At 42.2% G+C, this 25,218-nt stretch overlaps 1 pseudogene; it reads left to right on the forward strand.

Annotated features, from left to right (window-relative positions):
- The first annotated feature begins 151 nt into the window (after positions 1-151).
- LOC122975049 lies at positions 152-20,613 on the forward strand (annotated as a pseudogene).
- The last annotated feature ends 4,605 nt before the right edge of the window (positions 20,614-25,218 follow it).

Below are 25,218 nucleotides of genomic sequence, written 5' to 3' on the forward strand. Positions count from 1 at the left end.
TCATATAGATCATATGCGAACTACGTCACTTCAGAAATGTTGAGATGATACGGATTTTGGAAATGTTGATGTAATACGTTTTGTTGAAATGTTGACATAATACATTTTGTTGACATTTTCATATGATACGTATGATAAAGAAAGTAATACACTCTGCACCCCTGTTCCTCATAATTTTTCACCTGTCCTGCACCTGTACGATGCGCATTGAAAGAGAGTGTGGGATACTATTTGATGCCCATCACAGCCCAAGTCCGTGAAGAGATGTCAAGAGGCAGATATCCACATTTTATTTCATAATGAAAAGGTCCAAACCTTCAGGTGCGCAAGGAAGAAAACAGTGAAAAGATGAGGCGAAAAGAAAGCTAGAGGTGTGACGTCTTATGTTAACATTAAATGCCATTCTGTGTGAGACGTTAGACGTTTCGTTTGTAGTAACTAGCTAGCTGAGTAGCAATAAAGCTAATGCTAGATAATAATACTATAATAGCTGCTAGACTCAGATAATGTTACAGAGTGAAGGATATGAGACTGAATGGCAAGCCAGTAGCTAGCTATCTAGTAGCTGCTCCTTCCTAGGAAGTAAGGCATTGTGCTGAAATTTCACTGACCAATATCAGTAATAATGACTAAAGCTATCACCATAAAAAGATAGACTGGGTTGCATCAACTATGTGTAAGCTGGTATGAGCCACTTGGCATCGTAGCACATTGTAGTAATCTAGATCGATATTGAAGTATCATATCATGCAGGGGGAGGTTCTAATCTCCTTTGCTGTAGGTAGGTTGCTGTGAGTAGGCTATGCAATTGGGTGTTATTATTGGGTGATTTTATGTTCAAATATGTGAAGTAGAGTGTAGTAATATCAGCCATTTAATAGGTAAAGACTGTTCAATCATGCTTAATGACTGGGACAAGCCAGCTTTAATTGTATTGCATATTCCCTTGTTAAAAAAACAAAAACAATGGCCATTTAGAGCATGGAATTAAATGACACATCTTTTCTATTGTAAGGAATCCATTCTAGCTTTTGTATTAAAGTGTACATATTGATGTTATAAAGTGTATATTAATAATGTAAAAGGTGCACTGTCATTTTAATTTATTGTGTGTGCATGTATGTTGTTATTATTGTTGTTTCTGTAAATGACTTTAATGTTAATCAAAGTTATGAACAGAATTCGAGAGACAGTAGATCCAGTGAGTGATGATGGTAACCATGGCATACAATTATTTTTAGGCCTGGTAAATTTTCTTAGTGAACAGTAACAAAGCTGCTTAAGCACTAGAACACTGTGGGTTGTTTTGTGTCAGATAAATGCATTTATATAGTGCTTTTATGCAAAGCGCTAAACAATTTGCCTCACAACAGACTGAATAATGTAACTAACATTTGAAATTTTCCTAAAAAAACAAAAATAAATAAAAATAATCTCCCAACTACTCAGTTCTAGTCAGATATATTCAAAGTTTTAGTTGATCGAAAAAGGAATCTGACAGAAAAAAAACTAAAGTCCTGGCTTATCACTGAAAAAGGTAAAGGTTTTTTTCAACCTGTAACAGTTTGCATCAAATGCAAGATATTTTCTGCAAATGGCTAATCTTTCAACAAAAAAAAAGAAAAAAAGAAGCTTGCATGTTCATAGTCTGACATATTAAGCCTGTCTAACTGAAACATCATCAACAGGGTACTTTAAACAAACATACGTTTCCCACATTATTCTCTACCAAAAGCCTGTGTGTTACCTAATGCAAAGTTCATACTCTCCCTGAAATCCCACTTTCACTAACACACAGAAAAACAAGCAAGAAAACACCAAAGAGAGCAATGAGAATTTACAGCAATTATACCAGAAAGTTAAAAGTACCATATAGAAAGCTCCAAAAGACAGAAAGGAAAGTGACAGATGAAAAGTATGTGGGGAGAGAAGGAGTGAAAGAAAAAAACAAGAAAAAGTTAATAGAACTATAAAGATAGCATATAAAATTATTTAAAATGTATATAATGGACAGACAGTCAACTCTATAGGGGACTGTAAAAAGAAAGGAAGCAAAGAGTAAAGAAGACAGAAGAAGGGAAGATGAGTAAGACATAAAAAGAAACAATAAATGGAAAAAAAAACAAAAAGGAAAGAAGGGAATAGAGGCCAAATATGGAAGCGGAAGTTGACAAATTGGCCAGATGGTGGAGCTAAAGCAAAGTTTAGGTAAAAACCCAAATCATTTTGATGCATCCTCTCACAATAATGATACAGTAGTAGTGCAAGTCTTTTCTCCTAGCCCAATATTTGTACACTTTGTAAACATGACTTAGGCAGTGCCGTATCTAGCAGTAATATTTACCTTTAACATCCTGCAGGTAATCCCTCCAGAATGGAACAACACGTTCCTCTGCCCCTCTCTTGTTGCTTCCCACTGTAGACAGCTGGATGTGGAAAAGGTGATCCATTAAATCAGCAATGAGTGGGGATAGTTCATGATACATTAAGGGTTTAAAACTGTCTGAATGCACTTTGATTGCAGTCAGAGCACCAATGGTCGTCAGCCCCTCCCTAAATCTATAAAAAAGAGACACATATGAAGACAAAAATGTCTGTTTCAAATTGGCTTGATAATCATATATTGTTAGGCTTGCGGGGGGAAAGGGATGACTTGCTTCACCAACGTAGAATAAAAGCTAGAAAACCAGGAGAAAAACTACACTGAATTTATTGTTGTGTTTAAAATGTTTTTGTATGTGTAATAAGTCTCAATGGTGAAAATATAGTTGTAATGTGTGCAAATAGCTTATTTTACAGGATACTTTACAGATAGTAATAAGTTGCTTACTGCCTGAGTTGTTTTTCATTGTTATTCTTACATGACACTTGTAGGCCTAGTTTATACAGATATAAAGTGGCTTTTAATTAAGAACATACAGTACATGTTCAAATGTTTCGTTCTTGTATTTGTGCAGAGGAAATGGTAGAAAATATCACTTATCATCCATGTAACAAAAATTTTACTTATTTGGTTTCTGAACAATAGTGTTACACAAACCTTTCAAATGCCCTGCAGACTCTGGACCACCTGAAACACGACAATATCTTGAACCAGCAGATCTCTGTCTTTAATGCATTTCAGTGGCCTCAGACACCCAGCATTTGCCAGGTAATCTTGCAGTGGTTCAGTGGTATTTATCAGGTCATCCAAAGACGTACATTCGGACACCTAAAAGCACCACACAATAGAAAGAGAGAAACAATAAACAAAAGCATAGTTGAGCAACCAAGAATACAAACAGTATGTGTGATAAATCTACAGCTTCCCTTTGACAAGTGTTTTACTGCTAGAAAACAACACCTCACAGTTTTAACTGTTTTAGGAAGAAGTTGATTCAACTGTATGATCATTTTGGAGTCTGCAGGTTTTGGTGTTGTAGAACTGGATTGACCTATACTGAGAAGTGTTTTGGTTATCATAAATGATCATGCAGTTGAATCAACACCTCTCTAAAACAGTTTCAACAAAAATTGAACATTAAAACCTTCATGAAGGTAGAATTTATTGAAGGACTGTTGGATTAGACTACATTAGTTTTAGTGAGGTAGATCTAATAAACTGGCTACTGAGTGTATATTATAATGTATTTACCTTTTTAACCTTCTCATAGAGGTCTGTATCAACGATGTCTTCCAAGACAGGCTTTATTGAGGAAATGCCACCAACTGCACGAGAATACATTGTTGGTGCAGTGAATCCTGGTGGAGGACCGCCACGGACAAGATGTGGTAATGGCCCGGCCAGCGATAAAATGTCAATCTTCCTTTAAAGCTGAAGACAAAACACAGGATAAAATGGATGGCACAATAATTATTTGGCAATTTGACCAGCTTATAATGGATTTTCAACATTTAGGCATGTGTAAATCTCACAATGGATCCAGAGGGCATGAATAGACAAACATGCCACGAATCACCTCAAACAGCTCATGATTGTGCTTTACTTAACAAGACAAGTCACGCTCACAACCTTACTAAAAGAATAAGGTTAAGCTCTTTGCAGCAAACTATTCATTGGCAATATAATGTCAGAACTATGAACTAGCTGATCTTAGTAAATATATATGTACAAGATTATTTATTATCTGTTATTAATTCTTTGCATTTAACATAAAATCATAACATTTAGAAGAAAAGAACACTTTCAGGTTTGTCTTTTCTAAACAGGAAGAGCTTAAAGAAATAAAACGGCTTTTATTTTATGAGAAATCACAGAAAGTCCTCTCTGCCATATATATATATATATATAAACTCTTGATGACATGTGGAAACAAACTGGTATATATATATATATATGTGTGTGCAAACACAATGAGATTTTGTATTTATAATTGAATAATAATTAAGTGGGTCTGCTTCAACTTTTATTGTAGGATGAAAAGCTGTAAAAAAAGATACCTGGTACAAGGTACATAATATATTTATCTAGACTATTGCAAATTCATCTTTATGTTGCACCTAATTTGTAACAGTGCTCTTATGGTTATTTTTGTATTGTTTTGCTATGATTCATAGCAGTTATTCACAGGTGTGGTCTGTGTACTGGGAGTCCTGTCACTGTTGATAGTGGTATGGTTTGATAGCATTGTGTTTTATTTGAATTATTGGTTATGGTTTATTTTTTTATCCCTTTTCACAGGTAGGATACTCCCAGCACTCTACCAGTGGGTGTGTGGTTCCCCGGCCGTGGTACACCTGTCTGTCCTCTCCTCTTCCTACCTTTTTAGAGGTATTAATTCAGAGCTGCTGTTCTGTGATCAGATTTCTTTAAAGAACACTTCAGGTTAAACATGAATACAGAGAGTTGAGACTGTTTGTGAATCAGCAAACCTTAAAAACCTCCTGCTGTGTGTTACATGTTTGTTCCTCTTCTGGTTGGTTTCCTGGTTGAAGCTGCTGGTTAATTTCACTTTCACTCGACAGCTTGATTCAGCTTATTTTCAGCATCTAAAGGTGATGTAACCAACAGTTTTCATCATGTTTATGTCAGCGGGTGTTAAAATGATCTGATAATGATCTGATGTGTTGCTTTGCTGACCGCATTAGTGGAATGAATGAACCTCCAGGAGGAAGAAATACAAGTATTTATCAATACTCTTATTGGTTCTTTTTCATTACTAAAGAATTGGGGGTTTGTGAATTATTATTTTAAAAAAGAATATATTCAGAACTGGATTAGAATAGATTTACATTTTAAATATGACAAAATATTGTTTCTACAGCAGTTCTACAGTTTCTATTGTTTCCATCAGCAAATTTACTATATAAATTCAATATTTCCCTTGAAAAAAATAAAAATCAGGCATTCCTCCTGTCCTCCTCCCTCTGCTGCTGGTCGAAAGCAGGGGCTTATCCAGCCAGTAGCTGGAGGGTCCCCACTAGGAAAATTTTAGTTACAAAGACTTGATTTCCCGCATTCTGTTGAATTTTTGTGCATGTGAATAACAAACTAATGAACCAACAACTGCTTAGTACAATGTACTGTTATGAACCTCAAATAAAACCAAAGGTGCATATCATTTAGAAGGGAGACAACAGTAATACTACTACTGTAGCACCAATGCTACACTCTTCACCTTCAAAAAGAAAAAAAAACAAGAGCATGCTATATTTTTAATGTACCATTATAATAGTTAACCACTCTCTCCACCTATTCAAAGAACAGAGCAAGAGTGCAATACCCTAGTCAGTTTACTGATGTATACCCATCAGAAGTTTGAGTACACCTGTTTAAAACTATTTTTTTCATAAAATTACCCTAAACTGTATACATTTGATTTTTCTAACATGTCTTGTAACTGCAGGTTGCTCTGCAGTAGTGTGGCACCAATGGTGCTCTCTCCACCTTCAAAAAAAAAAAAAGCAATAGCACAGCACTGCATATCGTCTAATGTACCAATATAATACAGTTAACAACTCTCTCCATCTATTCAAAGAACAAAGCAAGAGCACAATACCCGACTCAGTTTACTGATATATGCTACCCATCAAAGGTAAAATCGCCCTTTAACAAACACAAACATTATATAACATAGATATTTAAGTTTCAACCAATTACATTAGCCTGAATAGTGTGACAGAAGACATTGTGTTGTCTCTAAATTTAAATTATGAGCTCAAAGTATTAACTCACTGGCTGAAATTTTCACCAAAACAAATGAATTTTCAAATAATATTGACCACATTATTTAGACTAGATATGCCAATTATGCCATCAATGTTTTTGAAGACATTAGAAAGGGAACTACTACTTTTATTATTGATCATCCAGTTTCTTGCCAGCTTTAACATTGACAGGGTATGATGATGACGCATCAGTAACATTAGCTATGTTAGCCAGCTAGCATGTTTATTTACCTTTCTTTTTTTCTCTCTTTCCCTCTTTGCTCCACCCTTCCTCTTTTTTCCACCGTCCATCTTGCGGCTAAGTCATTTAGCTGCAATAAATGCACTTGCTGCCAAACTAAACGTGTAACTGTCAGCTAGTCTCTCTCTCTCTCTTCTTCTACCGCCTGGCTGTCACAGTGCGCAGGGCAGTGTTGCGTTCAGGGTCAAAAAATAAATAAATGAAAAAATCTGTGGCCTGCGGTGCCATTTAGCAGGCCAGGCCACCGGGAAAAGTCCCAGTGCTCCCGATTGCCAGTCCGGGCCTGGGGCCACCTGTGGATGAATCCTCATGTTAAACTGCAAGGGGAGTGACGCTGCTGACTTTGGTTATGGCCTCGGTTGATGGTTGATCAATCAGAGGAATGTCCTGGGTGACTGGATTAAGTTTAGTAGAAATGACTAAAAGGCAAACATACCACATTTTGCATAGAGATCATTCAGGTGTCAATTAACACTGTTTCTTTGTTTTACAGCCACAGATGAAGACTGATCATCAATCATGAAGGCCAGAGCTTGTAGAGAAACAGTGGTCAGCTTTTGCTGTCTGAAGTATGGTGCCATCTTCCTTTTCCTGGCTGTGTTTGTCTTTATCTTTTTGCTTTGCATGGACTTTCTGGAGGTGAGAATTAGGTCTTGAGTGGGACTGCTTGAAGGGTGGACCCCGTTTGAAATAGTCAGATTTCAGGATATTGTTTTCATATGCAGTGTGGCTTTGGATAACAGTAAAGTCCTTCATCAATATTTCTAAACAAATGCAATTTGAGGAAAATGGTTCTTTTGCTAACAATCATGCATTTGGCTGACAGCAGACACTCCCTCAAATAATTATACGTGTATATATTTTAATTTTATTACTATTTTCATCTATATTTTTCTTATCATCAGTAAATCCCTTGAAAAGACCAAAACCAACAATGTGTTAGTCCATCTCTCAATACATTCCCTAAACAGGTAAAAAAAAATATGAACTGCTTTTTTTCCTTCATGGAGGGTAGTCATGTTGAGCTAAGGCTGATGCTGTGACTCTTAAATGCCCTTCTCTATCGGTGCTGGCATATAACAACAAACGTTTGAGCCAGTCAGGTGCTGATGACATGGCTCTGTTGGTGGGGGTTGCCGCCATGGTAGTATGCAGGACCAAAGTGGCACAGCTAGGCCCTGCTGCGAGGGTGTAGTGGAACCATGGATCATCATGGTGGCTAAAGCATAAGAACCCAGCCGATTGAAAAACTACTATTGTTTCATTTTCTTTAAAAGCCAAGTAATTTATTGAAACAGTTGGCTACTGTAGTTTTTAGCCAATGTTAGTCAATCAGTTGAAAATTTGTTGGGGACTATTCTCAACCATAGATAATTATAGATTTGCTGCTCTACTGGGTATTTATGACAGTAGAACAGTGTATGTGGGATTGACTCAAAATAAACAACAATGCCCATGTAAATTTTAATAAAATGTCACCCAGTGCACAGTTTGGCTCACTGATGTGTTTTTAATCGTTTCTGGGCAACAATTGAGCTCTATGGCACAGAGGAACAATCCACATATATCAGGCCTTTGCTACACAGACAATACTTGTCAGTAGGATCAATTCATTGTTGGGCTAGGTCTTTTCATGAGTTCAGTGCAGAAATGTTTGTTTTGTTTTGCAACATCCTGGAGTGGAAACAAATAATTCCTCAATGAAAACCCAATGCATAGAAAGAGTATTGTACCAGTATTAGACCAATTTAACATTATATTTGTACCTTCACTTTTGAGATTTATATGAAGAGGAAACACAAAAGTACTTTAGGTTCCACCTGAATAACTAGTATCAACACTTAAGTTGTGTTAAATATTAACATCATTATCAAATTGTAACATTGTCCTCATTCGAAAATTCATCAAGAATTATTTTTTTTAAAAAAGGAGGAAAAATGCTCTCTGATAAATAGCGCACCTTAAATTCATCAACCTGTGTAACTGTAGACAAGCAATATGAAAAGTAATATTTAAATTATTGCTACAGTAATTACTAAAATGGACTGTAAGGATATTCTGACTTTAGTTTTCCTTCTTTACCCTTTTTCATGTTGCCATTATCGTTGATGAAAGAAGTTGATCAAATACTGATCAACTTCTTTCATCAACCCCTAAAAATATTCAGTGATTTTCTGATATGGGGCAGGAAAAATCTTCCTTTTGTTTTATTTAGTTTATTTGTCTTACATTATAAATTTGTTTACATATCTTTGTCACATCACTCTCTTGACTCCCCTGCCACTTTCAGCATAAAGCGATCACCACCTTCCCTGCTCCAAGACCTCACCTACAACACCGCTTCTGCAGCTTCCAGCCACTGTCCCCTGAAGATGCTCTGGAGGAACGCCTCCTATTAGACTCCATTGCTTGGCCTGAAACTCCATCCCTGCCAGATCCTCTTTCCCTGGAGCAGACCACCGATCCTGCCCACAGCATCTTCACTATTCTCCCAGAGAAGGGTGGACGACAGTGGCATGTAGGGGATCAGCTGGAAGTTCTGATCAAAATGTATGACTTCAAGGGCCGTCCTAAGAAGTCTGGGGGAGACGTCTTACTTGCCCGTCTGCACAACCGAGCACTTGGTGCAGGTGTGGCTGGACAAGTGCTGGATCATCTCAATGGCTCCTACTCTGCTGTATTTTCTTTACTCTGGGAGGGAAGCGCACAGGTTGAGGTGATGCTAAAAACCTATACTATTTAACGATGTTAAATGTGATTGTGTCAATCTTCTAATTTACTGTTAGCTAAGCCCCACCCCCCTCAGTTACTGTTGCTAGGCCTGTCAACTTATTGTTCTCACACAGCACATATGCAGTTTGCAATAATACTACTTAATATACTTAGTAATTTTCAAAACAGTGGGTCCTTTATTTCATACAGTGGTTGGATTATTTGTATGCTGTCAATCATTCTTATCAAAATCAAGATAACCACTCTACCATAGTCCAGATTCGATTGCTAGCATAGGATTGAGAAGTGTTAAACCAATTCAGCAATCAAAGATTTGATCTGGTCTCTAGCACTATCTAGAAAAGTATTATCCCGTTTGGCATCATTTAATGTGGCAGTGGAAATTTTAAACTTAGTATGTCCAAGAGTAATAAATACCATTGACATATTGAGAAATAGATTTCTTCCAGTGAGTGGTTACTATTAATATTAACCAACTAACATAATACAGCAATGGGAAACAGATGGATCTAAACCTGTGTTGTCATCTAACAAACAGGAGAAAGGACATTTTTATTGACAATACTTGTTTGGGCAGATGTCATTGACTGCCAAAATCTGTCAGCCTTTGTGCACTTCCACATCATACCTGTGTACCTTGAGTTCAGGGAAATTTGAGCATTTATGAGAATGATTTAATGAGACCCTAGTAAGCCTTTTTAGGTGCGTCCTCATTAAAATTATATATATCATTTGACGATTGGGATTAGGATTTCTGTATGCCAGCTTGATGTTGTGCCATACTCTGGACCAACTGATATGAATTACATAAGGGATAATCAATGACTAGGTGTGCATTAAACGGTTTTAAGGCACAATGTGGAGGCGTAATGCCTTAAAACTGTTAAATGCACACTTATAAGTTGAGTATCCCACTTATACCATGGTCATTTGCCAACAATATAAAATAAAAGCATTCGCAAATTTTTGGTGAAAGCTTTGCACTAAAAATCGAAAGGTTGTGAAGGAAGAGCTTACTGTTGTCATGACAACTTGCCACACTTTACTCACTGACAGCCTGAACTGAGGCATAAAATTGAGGTAAGGTGTCATTAAGCATAACTGCAGAGTAATCAGTGTTCTTTTGTTTTTGGTAGAGAAATCGCTCAGTATATTAACTGTCCATTTTGTTGCCTTTTTTGTATTAATCTCATCCTTCTCTTTCTTTCTCTTCCATCATTTTAAGCTCTTCAGGTGTCAGTTCCTTGTGCCATTTTTCACTTGGTTTGTTTCTTTTCTCATGCCTCGCAGCAGACCTCAGAAGCATTAATCTCATTACGCCAATCCTGATTGGCTGGTGAACGTGTTCGTCCGCACCAGGTAGTGCCACCTACCTTAAATCGCTGCTGCGGACAACACAGTCTCTTTCAAACACCTCTTCTCATTCGGAGCATATCTTGCGTCAGGAGCTAGGTAGCTTAACTGTCCACAGACGGATCTTATTTAGCTTCTGTCACCGGGTGCTAGCTAGCTTTAGATTTGCTTCTCTCTCCGATCACACCAGATCAGATTCGGTGTTTTCCTTGCCCTCCATGGCTTGGTCATCGTTTCTCGGCTCCTCACCATGGCAGCTTGAGCTTGTCGAGTATTAGCATTCCAGCTAATCCCTCGACTTCTGCACAGTTAGCACAGCAGCTAGCTGCCTTGACTCCTTGCCAGCACACCAGCTCATGAGGAATGGAGGCTACAATTCCTCACACCAGAAGTGTCGGAGACTCCGGGGCCCGTCCCTGTCGCTGCGGAAATAAGATTTCAAGCAAGGACACACACCAGGTCTGTTCAAGCTGCCTAGGGCTGGAACATGTTAGGCTAGCTATCGATGTTCCCTGCTCGTGTCAACACTGCGCTGTGTTCACCATCAAAAGTCTCCGCAGACGGCTAGTATGCCAAGCTAGTCTGTCTGAACTCGACCCCTACCTTCCTGCCGGCGCCCACCTGGCTCAAAGCGAGGGAGAGAGGGAAGTCACTGCGGAGGTGACACCGGTAGCTAATGCCAGCTGGGGCTCACAGCTGGACATGGCTCTGGTTCCCCCGCCTGAGGAGGATGTCCTGGAATTGGACTATGGAGAAGATGAAGATGACGCCTCGGATATCCTCATATCAGAGGATGAAGAGGACAACGACATTTTCATCACTCCTGTGCAGCCCGGGATCTCCGCTGCCTTTCGGGATGGAGATGAGAGTAGCATACCAGCTTCTCCTCTCCCCAGCTCGGACTTGCTGGACGTGTGCAAATGTGCTGCAGACCGACTGGCCATCCCCTGGCCTGCTGTCGTAGCGGAGACCACCAGATCCCGAGAAGAAGTTGCTCTTGGCCAAGAGTGCGACAAAGCAACCCCCCCCCCCCGTCTTTCCAGAGCTGCTGGATGAGGTCGCGCATTCATGGAAGGACCGCCCTCACAGCAGCAGGAGCTTGATACCTGGTGCCTCGTCCCTTGACTGTGAGGTGATGGAGAGCCGGGGTCTGCTCCGTATGCCTACGATGGAGGTTCTCTTGCTGCCCACCTTCATCCCCGGCTGTCAACGAGGTCCTCCAGGAGCCCTGCACTGCCGTCTAAGTCTGACCGGTTTCAGTCAGCCCTGACTGAGAAGGCGGCAGCGCTTTCGGCCAGAGCGCTCAATCTGCTCACGGCATACCAGGCGGAGATATGCGAGGATTTTGCGCGGACACAGGACCCAGCTACGTGGGAGGAGATACCGGTTATTACCGACCTGTGTCTCCGTATCCAACGCTGTGTGGTCCAGGCCACGGGAAGAGCGATGGGAACAATGGTCCTGGACATGCCCATCGTCCCTGAGGGTATCTTCAGCTCTGCGCTAGCTTCGATGCAGCAGCAGTGTGAAGCCAAGAAGAAGGAGGATGAAGCTCTCCAGCTTTGCCTCCCTCGGAAGGCCCCGGTTCCCTCTCCACCTGTGCAGCGAAAAACCTTCGCTCAGGCTGCTTCCCAGGTTCCACAGTTTAAAATCCCTAAACAGCCGAAACCTCAGCCAGCCCCTTCTCTGTCACCCAGACAGGAGGCCGGGACCAGCTGGCCCAGAAAAGCCCTGGCTCCGGCTGCAGCTCCGCCGGCACGACCCGCTCAAGCTGCCAGCCTGCAGGCCAGGAAGAGGAAGAGAGCGGCTTGACAGCACCTCTCTCCACCGGTGATGCAGCTGGATGTTCCCTGTTCTCCAGCTCCACCTGTTCGGCTTTCATGTGTGCTTTCAGGGGCCCTCCCACACACCTGACTCTCAGTTGCCGCGGACAGTGTCGGAGCGGGCCGGGAGGAAAGGAGACTACGCTGCAGAGGGTTCAGTTGTTGCCCCTCTTTCATGTCTCAAAGCACGCACACACACACGTTTTCCTAAAGGAAATAAAAAGTGTCCCGCTGACGCATCCGGGCCAAAGGCAGAGGGCGCAGCACATAAACAAAGCCAAAACAATGATCAAAATAAACAGTGCGGTGGCAACACCTGCTGTCCCTCCCCCGCAAAAAGCTGCGGCTTTCCGCGGGGTAGGGGTCACAAGCCCCCCGCCACTGCATTGCCGGCTGGCGCAGTGCCGCTCGGGGGCAGTGGTCGAAACCCACCGCGAGAGGCCACCGCAAGACCGTGGCAGGAGCCTCTCATGGTGGAAGTTGGGCTGCAGAGTGTGTCTCCTCTCTCGCTCAGACGAGAGAGATGGGCCGCGCTGGCAGCCTCATCCTGGGTGCTAAGAACGATTTCGCAGGGATACAGGCTTCAATTTGCCGTCGTTCCCCCTCGATTCTCTGGCATAGTGCATTCCCAGGCTCAGGGAGAGTCAGGCAATAGCCCCGCTGAGGTGGCAAGGCATCTGCCTGGCCACGTACCTGGACGATTGGCTGCTGTTAGCACAATCGGAGCAGGAAGCCAGGGCGCACACTCGTACTCTCATACGACATCTATCCGACTTGGGTTTCGTGGTAAATGCGGAGAAGAGCGTGCTGTCTCCGGCACAGAGTGTAATCTTTCTGGGATATCAGTGTCTTTCACAGCTCGCCTCTCAGGACGTGCCTTGCATTTTTTCGTCCACACAGATCTGTTCAATTCAGATTATGTCTTCGATTACTCGGGCTGATGGCGTCTGCCATTCTCATAGTCCATCTTGGCCGCCTCCACATGAGGGATTTCCAGTATTGGGTGGCTTCCCTCAGGCTAGATCCCGGGCGTCACGGCACTCAGAGAGTGTTGGTCACATTAGAGTGCGTCAAAGTGCTGTGTCACTGGCGAGCCCCGTCTTTCCTGACCCGGGGGAGGCCCATGGGCTCCGTCCTGTCCAGGAAAGTGGTCACTACAGATGCGAGTCTGTCAGGCTGGGGCAGAATACACGAGGGCCGGTCTGTGAGAGGATGTTGGAGCGCTGGTCTCCAACAGTCTCACATAAATTTTCTGGAGCTTCCTCCTGTCTCTCGCCGGTCACCATGTCTTGGTGAGGACGGACAATACGACGACAATGGCGTATATCAATCGTCAAGGGGGGTTGCGCTCCCGTCAGTTACACACGCTGGCATGCAAACTGATCCTCTGGAGCAGTGAGCGTCTCCTCTCCCTGAGAGCGACGCACGTTCCGGGGGCCCTGAACATGGGTGCAGACCTGCTGTCCAGGGGCGTGCTGCGATGGATCTGTTCGCGTCAAGAGGAAACGCGCAGTGTGCGCTGTTCTTCTCCCTGCGCAGCATGGATGCTCTCCTGGGCGTAGACGCACTAGCGCACGCCTGGCCGCACGAGCTTCTTTACGCGTTCCCTCCACTGGCTCTGATACCCCCCACTCTGTCCAGAGTGAGGGAACATGGCCACGCGCTGTTTCTGATAGCTCCGCACTGGCCTGCGATGCATTGGCTAGTGGAGATTTATCGGTTGCTGCGCGCTTAGCCTTGGCAACTCCCGCCGCGCAGGGATCTGCTGTCGCAGGGAGGGGGGACGGTGTTTCACCCACACACAGAGCGCCTCGTGCTGTGGGCCTGGCCCGTGAGTGGTTCAATCTGACCGCTGTGGGGGGGGGCCCACAGACAGTGATTGCCACTATCCAAAACGCTAGAGCCTCCTCCACTAGGTCTCTGTATGGCTGTAGGTGGAGAGTGTTTGAGGAATGGTGTCTCACAGAGGGACACATTTCTTTTCAGTGTCGATGGGAGTGATATTGTCATTCTTGTTTAAAGTGTATTTGGCAGCCATCGCCGCCTGTCATGTCGGATTTGGGGGATGAACAGCGAGCCAACACCCGCTGGTTTGCCGTTTTATGAAGGGAGCGCGCAGGCTTCTCCCCGTCTCTTGACCGTTGTTGCCTCCGTGGGATTTAGCTGCGGTTCTGGAGGGGCTTAAGGGTCCTCTGTTTGAACCACTGGAGGAAGCGGACCTGAAACACCTGTCCTTCAAGACAATGTTGCTACTGCCGCTGGCTTCGGCTAAACGAGTTAGCGACATCCATGCGCTTTCGGTGCATCCCTTGTCTGCTCAGTTCGCCCCGGGTGATGTAAGGATGACTCTGAGGCCAAACCCCACCTTTGTGCCCAAGGTGGTTAGTTCATGTTCTCCTATCGACCTTGTGGCTTTTGCTGCCCCTCCTGGAGAGCAGCGGTGGCGTGTGTTATGTCCGGTTTGTGCGGTGCACACTTACATGGATAGGACTGGGGGTTTCAGGAAGAGCGATCAGCTGTTTGTCTCCTGGGCTAATCCTCATAAAGGAAAACCTGTTACTAAGCAACGCCTCTCCCACTGGGTGGTGGAGGTGATTGCTTTGGCTTATACGAGTCAGGGTCTGCAGCCACCAGCGGGTCTGCGAGCGCACTCTACTCGTGGCTACTCATGGCCACAACCTGGGCCTTATTCAGGGGAGTTTCTGTTCAGGATATATGTGCTGCGGCGAGCTGGTCTTCGCCTCTCACTTTTGTCTATATGCTGGACGTCTCCGCCCCATGTGTAGCACGCGCGGTTCTGGAGTCCTAGCTGGAACAGAGCGGCTCTCCCTGTGGGTTGGTGGACACTAGATAAGCTTGTCTGGCAATACGGGAGCTACCACATCCCATAGTGAGACATCGAAACGAATATTATGACAGAGAACTTTAGGTTATTTACATAACCCCGGTTCTCCGACTAATATGAGTGAGATGTCTCACCAGACAACCCTTCTTGCTTGGGTGAGTGAGAAGAGGTGCTTATCTTGAATGAGACTGTGTCGTCTGCAGCAGCTATTTAAGGTAGGTGGCACTACCTGGTGCGGACGAACATGTTCACCAGCCAATCAGGATTGGCGTAATGAGATTAATGCTTCTGAGGTCTGCAGCGAGGCATGCATCCCATAGTGAGACATCTCACTCATATTACTCAGAGAACCGGGGTTATGTAAATAACCTCCATGTGAAAGCATCTTTCATCAGATGGACGTAACCCTTTATGTGCTTGCAGTTCAGATTTCCCAGAATATTGATCCCTGCTCCCATTAACACATGACGCCATGCAGGAAATGTTCCTAAACAGGGACAGACTGCATGTGTGAAAGGGGCTTATGATTGGACAATCGCTGCTTGGGGGAGGGGTTAGTGAATGGTTAGTTCTCCGGACATGGGTATCTGGAGATCAATCTGGTTTACACCTGAAACGAAATGTGCAACTTTAAGTAGTGTTCACTTTATTTGTCTTTACTGCTATGACAGTTTCAAGTAATGGGACTGAAATTTGAACTGTGGTTCTCATGTCCTATCAGGTGACACTGGTTCACCCCAGTGAGGCTGTCATGGTGCTGCAAAGGTTAACCAGAGAACAGCCGGATAGAGTTTATTTCAAGAGTGTCTTCCACTCAGGCTCAGTCTCTGAAACTACCACCTGTAATGTCTGCCTGCGTCCGACCCAGCAGCCACTGTGCAACTACACTGACATCAATACAGGCGAGCCGTGGTTCTGCTACAAGCCAAAGAATCTGAGCTGTGATGCCAGGATCAGCCACTCCACAGGAGGATTCAATCAAAACCTCAAGGCCAAGGAGGAAATGCTCTTTAAAAGGTGAAGGGACAGAGAAACGGGACTGGCATTTTCTTTGACTTCTAATAAATACATATGTATCTCCTTGGTGGAAATCTCAGGAGTGTGTAAGCTGGTAAATCTAAAGGTGTTTTCAATCTAAAATGACACAAATCAAAAAATCACCCTGATTCGCTTTAGTTTATGTTCATGGTGTGAGAGCTCCAGCTCTCACAGTTATGTTCGCTTTCTTTCTTTATTATTTTGCTGTTTTTTGGCCTCTCTCTACTTCTGTACTGTTTGTCATGCAAGCTTCGTTTCAGTGTCAAAACGTACATCTTCTTAAGGAGATGTAAACTGTTACTTTTCTTTATTGTAACATGTTTCAGTGATTTTATATCATTTTTATTAAACATTATAATGGAAAGTCTATGGGAGGAATATTTTGAATTTGATATCTCAAAAACTAAGAATGCTGAAGTATTCATACTTCATGGACAGGTGTGCCATGTGGAAATGCTTAACATATTAAAACATGGTACCCATAGTGCCACCATGTGGTCAGTTATTACATGTTTTATGTTTTGACTAACTCATGAACTTTGAGGCAATATTTGCCGTGTGTTCCTTGGATGAAGCTGACTCGAATAGCCAATAGCTGACTCGAATATAAGCCACGCCTATTTGCGCCCAGAAAGATTTTTGGCCATTTTTGATTTTTTGGTAGACACTTCTTTTGCTTCCTTTGGCACATATTTCATCTAATCTTCACCAAACTTGGTACATACCGTATTTAAATGACCCTGAACAAAATGTATGAGTTCGTTTTTGGGTATCACTTACTGTTTGTAATTGGTTACCAAACTTTCAAAGGCATGACCTGATGCCCTTAACAGGCTGTAACTCTTCAATGCTAAATTGGATTGCAACCAAATTTGGGAATGTGGCACATACAGCCGCACTGCACAAGTGTGTAACATTTGATACAATTCTACCCACAGGGGGCACTACTGTAATTTCACAACATGGTATTTCTACATTTCTGTTGTCTTTAATAAAATTAAACTTGGTACACAAGTTCTCCAAGTTCACCACCATACTAATTAACTTTCATATCTCTTAAATGTAATATTCCATGGTAAACAAATTCAGCAAAATTGGGGATGCTGAACAAGTCTGTAGCATTTGATACAATTTCATTTGTGGGTGGCTGTACAAGATTTAAAAAAAAAAATGCTGCTAGAGCAGCAGCTTGCAGCAGTAGCAGCTAAAAGCTCTCACACGCATTTTCTTCAGAAAATGCAAATATTCTAGTTTAATGTGTGTTGTCCTTATAAATAAATAAATGAAAAGAAATGAAATTAAGAAAAATACTGTTTAGTGTTACTCATTTATATTCTAATTCACATTTTTACAATGTATTTAGGATATGATCTTTTAAAAAATGTAAAGATGTGCTTTACACTTTTTACTGGGCCATTTTAGCAAAATACATTAGTCTCTACATGAGAAGAAAAACAAAACAGTTTTGTTATTACATTTCTAAACCTTGTTCACATGATGTACTTGTCAGCAAACACTTGCAATTTATACAGAGCAACATTTGCAGTTATTTAGAGTGTCTATATATATATATATATATATATATATATATATATATATATATATAAGGTGCTAGGCAAATGTACAATTGGTTTATCAATGTTTTTTTTGCTGAAAACAGCTGTCTGCTACATATGGATAATTTATTATGCATGTTTTATTCTTCAGTGGTGTCAACATGAAAGTCTCCATTAAGGCATCAGGATCAGCCAATGTCAACGTGTTGCCAAAAATTAAAGGTAAAGCAGAATTTTCTCTAATTCAACCTCTGCCTGTAACAATAATTCAAACTTAAATGTGCCAGAGACAATTAAATGTAAAAACAATCGCAAAGAAACATTTGCAAACAACCTACCATTACCTTTACTAGCGCTTTGTTGGTTTCAGTCTTTTAATGGGATTTGTTGACAATAGGAAAAATATACAATAATGCCAGCTATAATGCCTTAACTTCTTCTCAGGTCAACCAGAGGTAATGAGCAGCAGTGTGAGATCTGGACCCTCTGGCTATTACTATCAGGATATGTGGCAAGCCTTAGGTGGCACCCCAGTCCGCCAGTTCAGCACGTCCCCTGCCATTAGTCAGTGTCTGAAAGGCAAGGCCGTCCACCTGTATGGAGACTCTACCATCAGGCAGTGGTTTGAATACCTCACTGCAGCACTACCAGGTAGTTAATAAACAGAAATCTCTGGCAACAGTTTAAGCTGCAGTATGAACATAATCAATGTGTCCTAATTGTGTTCCCTCTTTAATACTTTTAGATCTCAAGGAGTTTAACCTGCACAACCTGAGGCACGTTGGACCGTTCATGGCCTTAGACCATGCAAACAACATTTTGGTGACATACCGGTGCCACGGTCCCCCTATCCGTTTTGTCAATGTCCCAACCCATGACCTGCGCTACATTGCCAATGAAATAGACAGCTTAGTGTGAGGCATTAACACTGTTGTCGTTCTTGGCATCTGGTCTCACTTCAGCACTTTCCCCATCGAGGTGTACATCCGGCGGCTGCAGAGCATCCGCAGGGCGGTGGTGCGGCTGCTGGACAGGGCTCCAGGTACGGTGGTTGTCATCCGGACTGCAAACTTCAAAGCTTTGACGCTTGATATGTCGCTGACCAACAGTGACTGGTACTCACTGCAGCGTGACAAGGTGCTCAGGGCCATGTTCAGAGGACTGAATGTTCGTCTGCTGGATGCCTGGGAGATGGCCTTGGCCCACCACTTGCCGCACAACCTACATCCACAACCTCCCATTATTAAGAATATGATCAACGTCCTCTTGTCCTACATGTGTCCCCAAAATGGCGGCTAGATGTGTGTTTGTTGTGAGAAAGGAGTGTGAATTCAAGTACTTGTGTTCAGTTTACACATTGTCTCTGTGTTTCTGCCAGGTGCTGTAATGCACCTGATATTTTTCTACCATTTTTCTATTTTTAACCAGGGAAGTTGACAGAGCAATGCCTCGCAAAATGCCTCGAAAAAAGAGAAACAGAACAGGAAGAAAAGCATTCATTATGTTGCTGTAGGCTTGGTTGTAGTGTTCACCGCCTGGCTAGGCAGCTGCTCAGGAGCAACAGGTTGCAACACCGCCCCACTTGACTGCATTTCAGATGTTGTGGTGACATCATTACATTTCGTGAAAAATCCATTTATCTTTATTTACCCAGGGAAGATTTGTTGGGCGCAAATGATCAATTTTAAGGCAATACAAGTGAAATTAGTTTCTTATTTTTAGTCTATTAAAAAGCAAAACAAAAAAACCCCCAAAAAGACAACAACACCAAAAAAAAAACCATTCCAAGGTATGGCAGCTGCCATACTTGCCATACCTCAATTGACACCTATGCTCAAAATGCTTTGAAGACATAAAATAAAAATTTGACTAAATTGTCACTGACAAAAACTAGACTAAAACAAACAAATCCAAAGACTAAAATTTCACGAAAAGTAATATACATTTTCGTCAAAAGACTAAGACAAAACAAAAATTAGGTTCCAAAATTAACAGTTACTTTAACGAGTAGTTTGACATTTTGGGAAAAGAACTTACTCACTTTCTTGTCAAGCGTTAGATAAGAAGATCGATACCACTCTATCTGTCCTTTCAATATGAATTTTGAGCCAGGAGAAGGTTAGCTTAGCTTAGCATAAAGAATGGAAACAGGGGGAAACAGCTAGCCTGGCTCTGTCAATTAATGCACTTTAGAAGTTCTGGCTGGCCAATTTTGTTACCTTTGGAAGGATCCAAGTTAACTTCACCCCCATTCCCGGCCTTTATGCTAAGCTAATTGGCTGCTGGCTCCCATAATGTATATATACAAATACAGTGCATACACATTAATTAAATAATGCAAAAGCAATAAGCACTAAAAATGTGGAAATGAATAAATGCAGATAAAAAACATTGTGCAAACAGAAAGGCAAAAAATAAAATAAATAAATAAAATGCAATAATCATTTAGGAAATTGCAGTTGGACTCAAATTTGTTTTTGGTATGATGAGGAAAACACAGATAAACATGAATATTCAAGAACCATCCAATGATTACAACAAGATTCTAATTGAATAGATTTGTTAGACATAATAACATTTCAGTCAAATTAAATAACACATTATCCCAATAAAAAATTAATATTTGTCCCTCTTTATTAAGGCCCTAATACTCTCTTAAACTCTGCCCAAGCTTTTACATGCATGGTTCCTTAAGAACTGAGGAGTATTGATATTTGCAGACATGGTTCAAAAGGTCAAAATAGGCTGTATCCTATTTCTGTACCAGCAGACAAAGTCTAGCCTGCACTATTTCAGCTAATTGTAGCTTAGTGAGCAGCCACGCAGCCAAGGGTTCATTCTTTCTGACAGAAATTTGAAGTAGAAGTAAATTTGACTCAAAATGACTCATGGGATGGTTTATGCACCATAAACTGATATTAACCAGCATGGTGGGATTTTTCTTTTAGTTGACAATTACTCAAGTAAGAATAAAACTACAAGTGGATAAACTTTTCAGGAATGTATAATAACAGCCATAATATTAAATAATATCTGACTTTATCTCAACAGCCACATATTTATGAACATTTTACTGAAGAGACATCAATGTGTTTCTCAGCTCCAAGAAACAGCAGAAACATAGAATTATCAGAGCTTATCAGAGTATCGATGCAATACATGTACATTACATATAATTTAAACAAGATGTTGTTGTTGACAGAATTATGGATATTGTATGAAATGTTTCTTGGGTTATGTTACTGGTTGTGGGTTGATGGAATATGGGGAAATGTAATTTCTTAGTTGTTGCATTTTTCTTTATTTTTTATGTTATGTATACAAGACATATATGTAAAAAACAACTGGAACAACCATATGGAATATAGAGTATTTTTCTTAAGTTGCATTTATGTAATAGTAGTTTGAAGATTAAGTCACTGTGAAGTGAACTCACTGTTACTTCTGATGGAAATCTTGGAGGTGGGTAATTCAAAAATACCTTGAGACCTTCGATGTCTTGAGAAAAATAATTTATTGACAGTTGATTGATTGAGAAGACCATAGGATATATAACTCCAATGCATGAAGTTAACACTGAAATGTTACCCAAATTCTGAAGGAAGTTTTGTGAGCAATGCCTTATTATCTCCTCATCATGTCCAGATGAAGACTGGTTTCGGCAACAGCCTTGGCTCAAGTCATAACATAACAGAGACCTTGTAGCCTTGGCTTAAGTCATAACAGATGCCTTGCTGTAAGATTGTTTACTTTAGCGCCAGTGTAGATACCAGAATGGCTTGGCTTGCCAGATCGGCTCAGGGTCCTAGCTGTTTGTTCTGCACAGTAATGCTGATGTTCTTGTGGTCTTTGTTTGTTAGCTAACATTAGCTATGTTAGCTAAGGTTAACTGGCTAAAATATCATGAGCTGTGTTTGTTTGGAGTTAGCTAATGTCTTGTCATGGGGAATTTATCTGTTTTTCGGGTTCTAGCATACATCCATGCTACAGCTAATTGGTGTGCTGTCAGAACGTTCCAGGTGGAACTCGTGCTCCAGAATTATTGTACTGCATGTCTGAGTAAGTCGATTATTAAACTATTTTGTCTGTAATTATTTTGGTCATAGTGTATTCTTTGTACGAGTGCATGCACTGAACTGTAACGTCCATGCTGTGATGCTTTGTGACGAATACATGGTTCTAGGATCTAGAGATACTGTATTAAGAGTCAGTTGGTAGGCGATTTGAATGCTGGAGACACAACTGAGGTTTCCTCCATCAAGACAGATCAAACTACTGATTTGTCACAGTTTTGCAGCATTTTTGCCTTACTGAATTCCATTTGTGGATTGTACATGGAATTGTTGTTGTACTTTTTCTAATAATGGAGCAGTCCATGTCCTAGACTGCAGCAGTACATTTATGCCCAGCACAGAATTAAATAATTAAAAAAATAAAACATCTTGTGTACAGATGGGACAGTGTCTACATTAAATATATGAAACATATTAAACACTACATTAAGAATATCTATCTGGTATTGTATTATTAAGATATCTATATCTATAGAAATATGTATTTTTTAGATGTAAATATTGGCATTGATATTTGTTCAAATAAATATTAGTCCCAGACTGCAGCAAGACATTTATGCACAGCATACACACACACACACACACACACACACACACACACATATAGTATATAGTGTACAGTATATTGTTAGGAGTAAAGGGGGCGGGGTTTATAGTTCCTCTTTCTTCCTTTCCCTTTCTTAAACTGGACTGGTTTTCATTGAGAAGATAACAAGGGGGTGTGGTTAAGCTGCGGGCTGATAAAAGGACGCCACGGTGAGGTGCGTGCGCAACCACTGGAGTAACGTGAGGCAGCTCAGCTGGGAAAGCGCGAACCTTTGAAAGTGATACGAGTTGAGTTAAAGCCCAGAGAGACGTCCTTTGTAGAAGCGTTCGAGACATTACAGCCTCACACCTTTCCTGCACCCGGACCCTTTAGTAAAACCAGTTTCGGTCTTCGGGGACCCATCCCCCAACCACCAAAACCTGAACTGAACCGCCAGAAGGAGCTCGCGGCTCACGAGAGCAACGCCAGAGCTGGCGAGGCCGAGTCGGAGGGACTTGCACTGCTAGTCGGCGTGGCAACCCGATAAGGTAACCCACCTCCAGCCTGTCTATCTCTAACACTGGAAACCAGTCCGTCTTTCTCCGTATTCTTCCTAGTTTTCTCCTTTTCTACACCCTCCAGGTTAGGACTAGTATTGGTTCATTGATACTGAATCCCCTAGACTTGACTAGTCCGTAACATAATTTTGGGAGACTCGTCCGGGATATGGATTCGAAGCGATTAGAGTTCAGTTAGTGAGTTACATCCAAGCATTCTGTTTGCGGGAAGAGGCACAAGTGAGTTGGATTCAGCTCGGTAAAAGTTGTATGTTGCTAGGTTTAGAAGTAGGCCATGGACATACAGCTACGGGCAGAACAGCTGCTCGGTGCCAGACTCTCGTTTTAAACAGATGGTTGTGTATGTATGTAAAACTCAGCTAGCTAGACGAAAGGTTAAGGAAAATTTATCGGGTGTGTCGAGGTTAAAAACGAGGATAGGTCTGTAAGTTGACGATAACAGTGTGGCTTAGCGGGTTGGTTGACGGCTGGTGTTTTGCTGCTGTGCGCGGCGTACGGGTGCATTGGTTTGTGGTCCGTGTGTAAGTTGTATTGTCATAAGTGCTGTGTGCGACTTACGGGTGCATTGGTTTGCGGTCCGTGTGTAAGTAGCACTGTCATGAGTGCTGTGTGACTTATGTTTGCATCGATCTCTGAGAATAGAGTGACCTATGAGCTACCTCCTGTTAGCAGGTTATACGTTTAGTTTATGGCCATCTGATAAGTTACCTTAGAGGTAATTTTTGTGAGGCCCTTGTCTCCTTTGGTTACCCCCACCGGTGAGCGCTCACTAACGGTGGCTATGGCTACTTTCAGAGTAGAAGAGTTTTGTGGGAGCGATTTTGGGCGAAATGAGTTGCGTAAGCTTAGAAAAGAAGATTTGCTTGCGGTAGCTCAGTATTGTGAGGTCGAGATAAATCCAGAGGCTAGAAAGCCAGAAATTGTGGAGACCCTCATTTCAGCGTTACACCTGCATGATCCGGTACAGGAGAGAGAGAGGGAGGAGAGAGAGAGAGAAAGAGCGAGAGAAGGGGAGCGGATGTTTCAACTTGAGCTGGCAAAAATGGCAGCAAGAGAGCAAGAGCAGAAACTTGAGTTGGCAAGGTTGGCATTGGAGCAAGAGAAGCTTAAAGCTAACCATAGTGTCCTACAACGCAAGCACGAGGCTCGTTTTGATGTTTCCAGCTGTTTAAGACTCATGCCAAAATTTAACGGTGATGATGTGGCCTCTTTCTTCGAAGCTTTTGAGAAAGTAGCCAAAGAGCTAGAGTGGCCTAAGAATAGGTGGACGCTGCTTATCCAGAGTGTGCTTGAGGGTAAAGCTCAAGAAGCTTATGCAGCCTTAGATGCATCTGACAGCCGAGACTATGATGCTGTGAGGAAGGTGGTTTTGGCAGCCTATGAGGTGGTGCCAGAAGCCTACCGACAGAAGTTCAGGTCTCTGCAGCGGAAACAAGGTGAGACTTTCCTTGATTTGGCTAGGCAACAGGAAGTTGTGTTTGACAGGTGGTTAGCAAGTACCAACACACATACCTTTCAAGAGTTGCGACAACTTATACTAGTGGAGCAGTTTAAAACCAGTTTACCCCGGCACATGGAAATACATCTAAATGAGAGAGGCGTTACAGAGCTGAGAGGAGCTGCTATGGCAGCAGATTCTTACGAGTTAACGCACAGAGAGGCGCCTTGGAAAAGCAAGGTTGGCAGACAGGATAGGAGGCAGGCTACCACTGACAGGCCTACAGAGGCTAGCGTGGTTAAGCCTACTCTTCCCTCCCTGCGGTCTCAAGGACCAGGGAAAAGGTATGAGAAGCCTTTCCTTCCTAGAAGTGATGTCATCTGTCATTATTGCAAAAAGCCTGGCCATATAAAGTCCAGTTGTCCTGGTCTCAGGAGAAGAAATGGGGACGAGAAAGTTGTGGGGTTGATAAATGCCCACCCACAGATTGGTCTTTGTGAAGTGGACAGCGTGAACCTGCCATCCTGCCCAGTAGCAAAGGGGTTTGAAGGTTTTGTGTCAAGGGGGGCTGTTTCTGGGGCACCTGATAGGGAAATGGTCCCTATATCCATCCTGAGGGACACAGGGGCCACACAGTCTTTATTGGTTCAGGGTATTATAGATCTCTCGCCCGCCACCTATTTAAAAGCTTCTACCCCAGTGAAGGGTGTGGGAGGTGGTTTTATTAGTGCTCCTTTGCACCGGATATTTCTGGAGTCTAACATTGTAAATGGGCCGGTAGTGGTCGGCGTTGTACCTTCCTTGCCAGTTGAAGGGGTTGCCTTTGTGTTGGGAAATGATTTGGCC

Source organism: Thunnus albacares, chromosome 23, assembly GCF_914725855.1.
Source record: "Thunnus albacares chromosome 23, fThuAlb1.1, whole genome shotgun sequence".
Lineage (NCBI taxonomy): Eukaryota > Metazoa > Chordata > Actinopteri > Scombriformes > Scombridae > Thunnus > Thunnus albacares.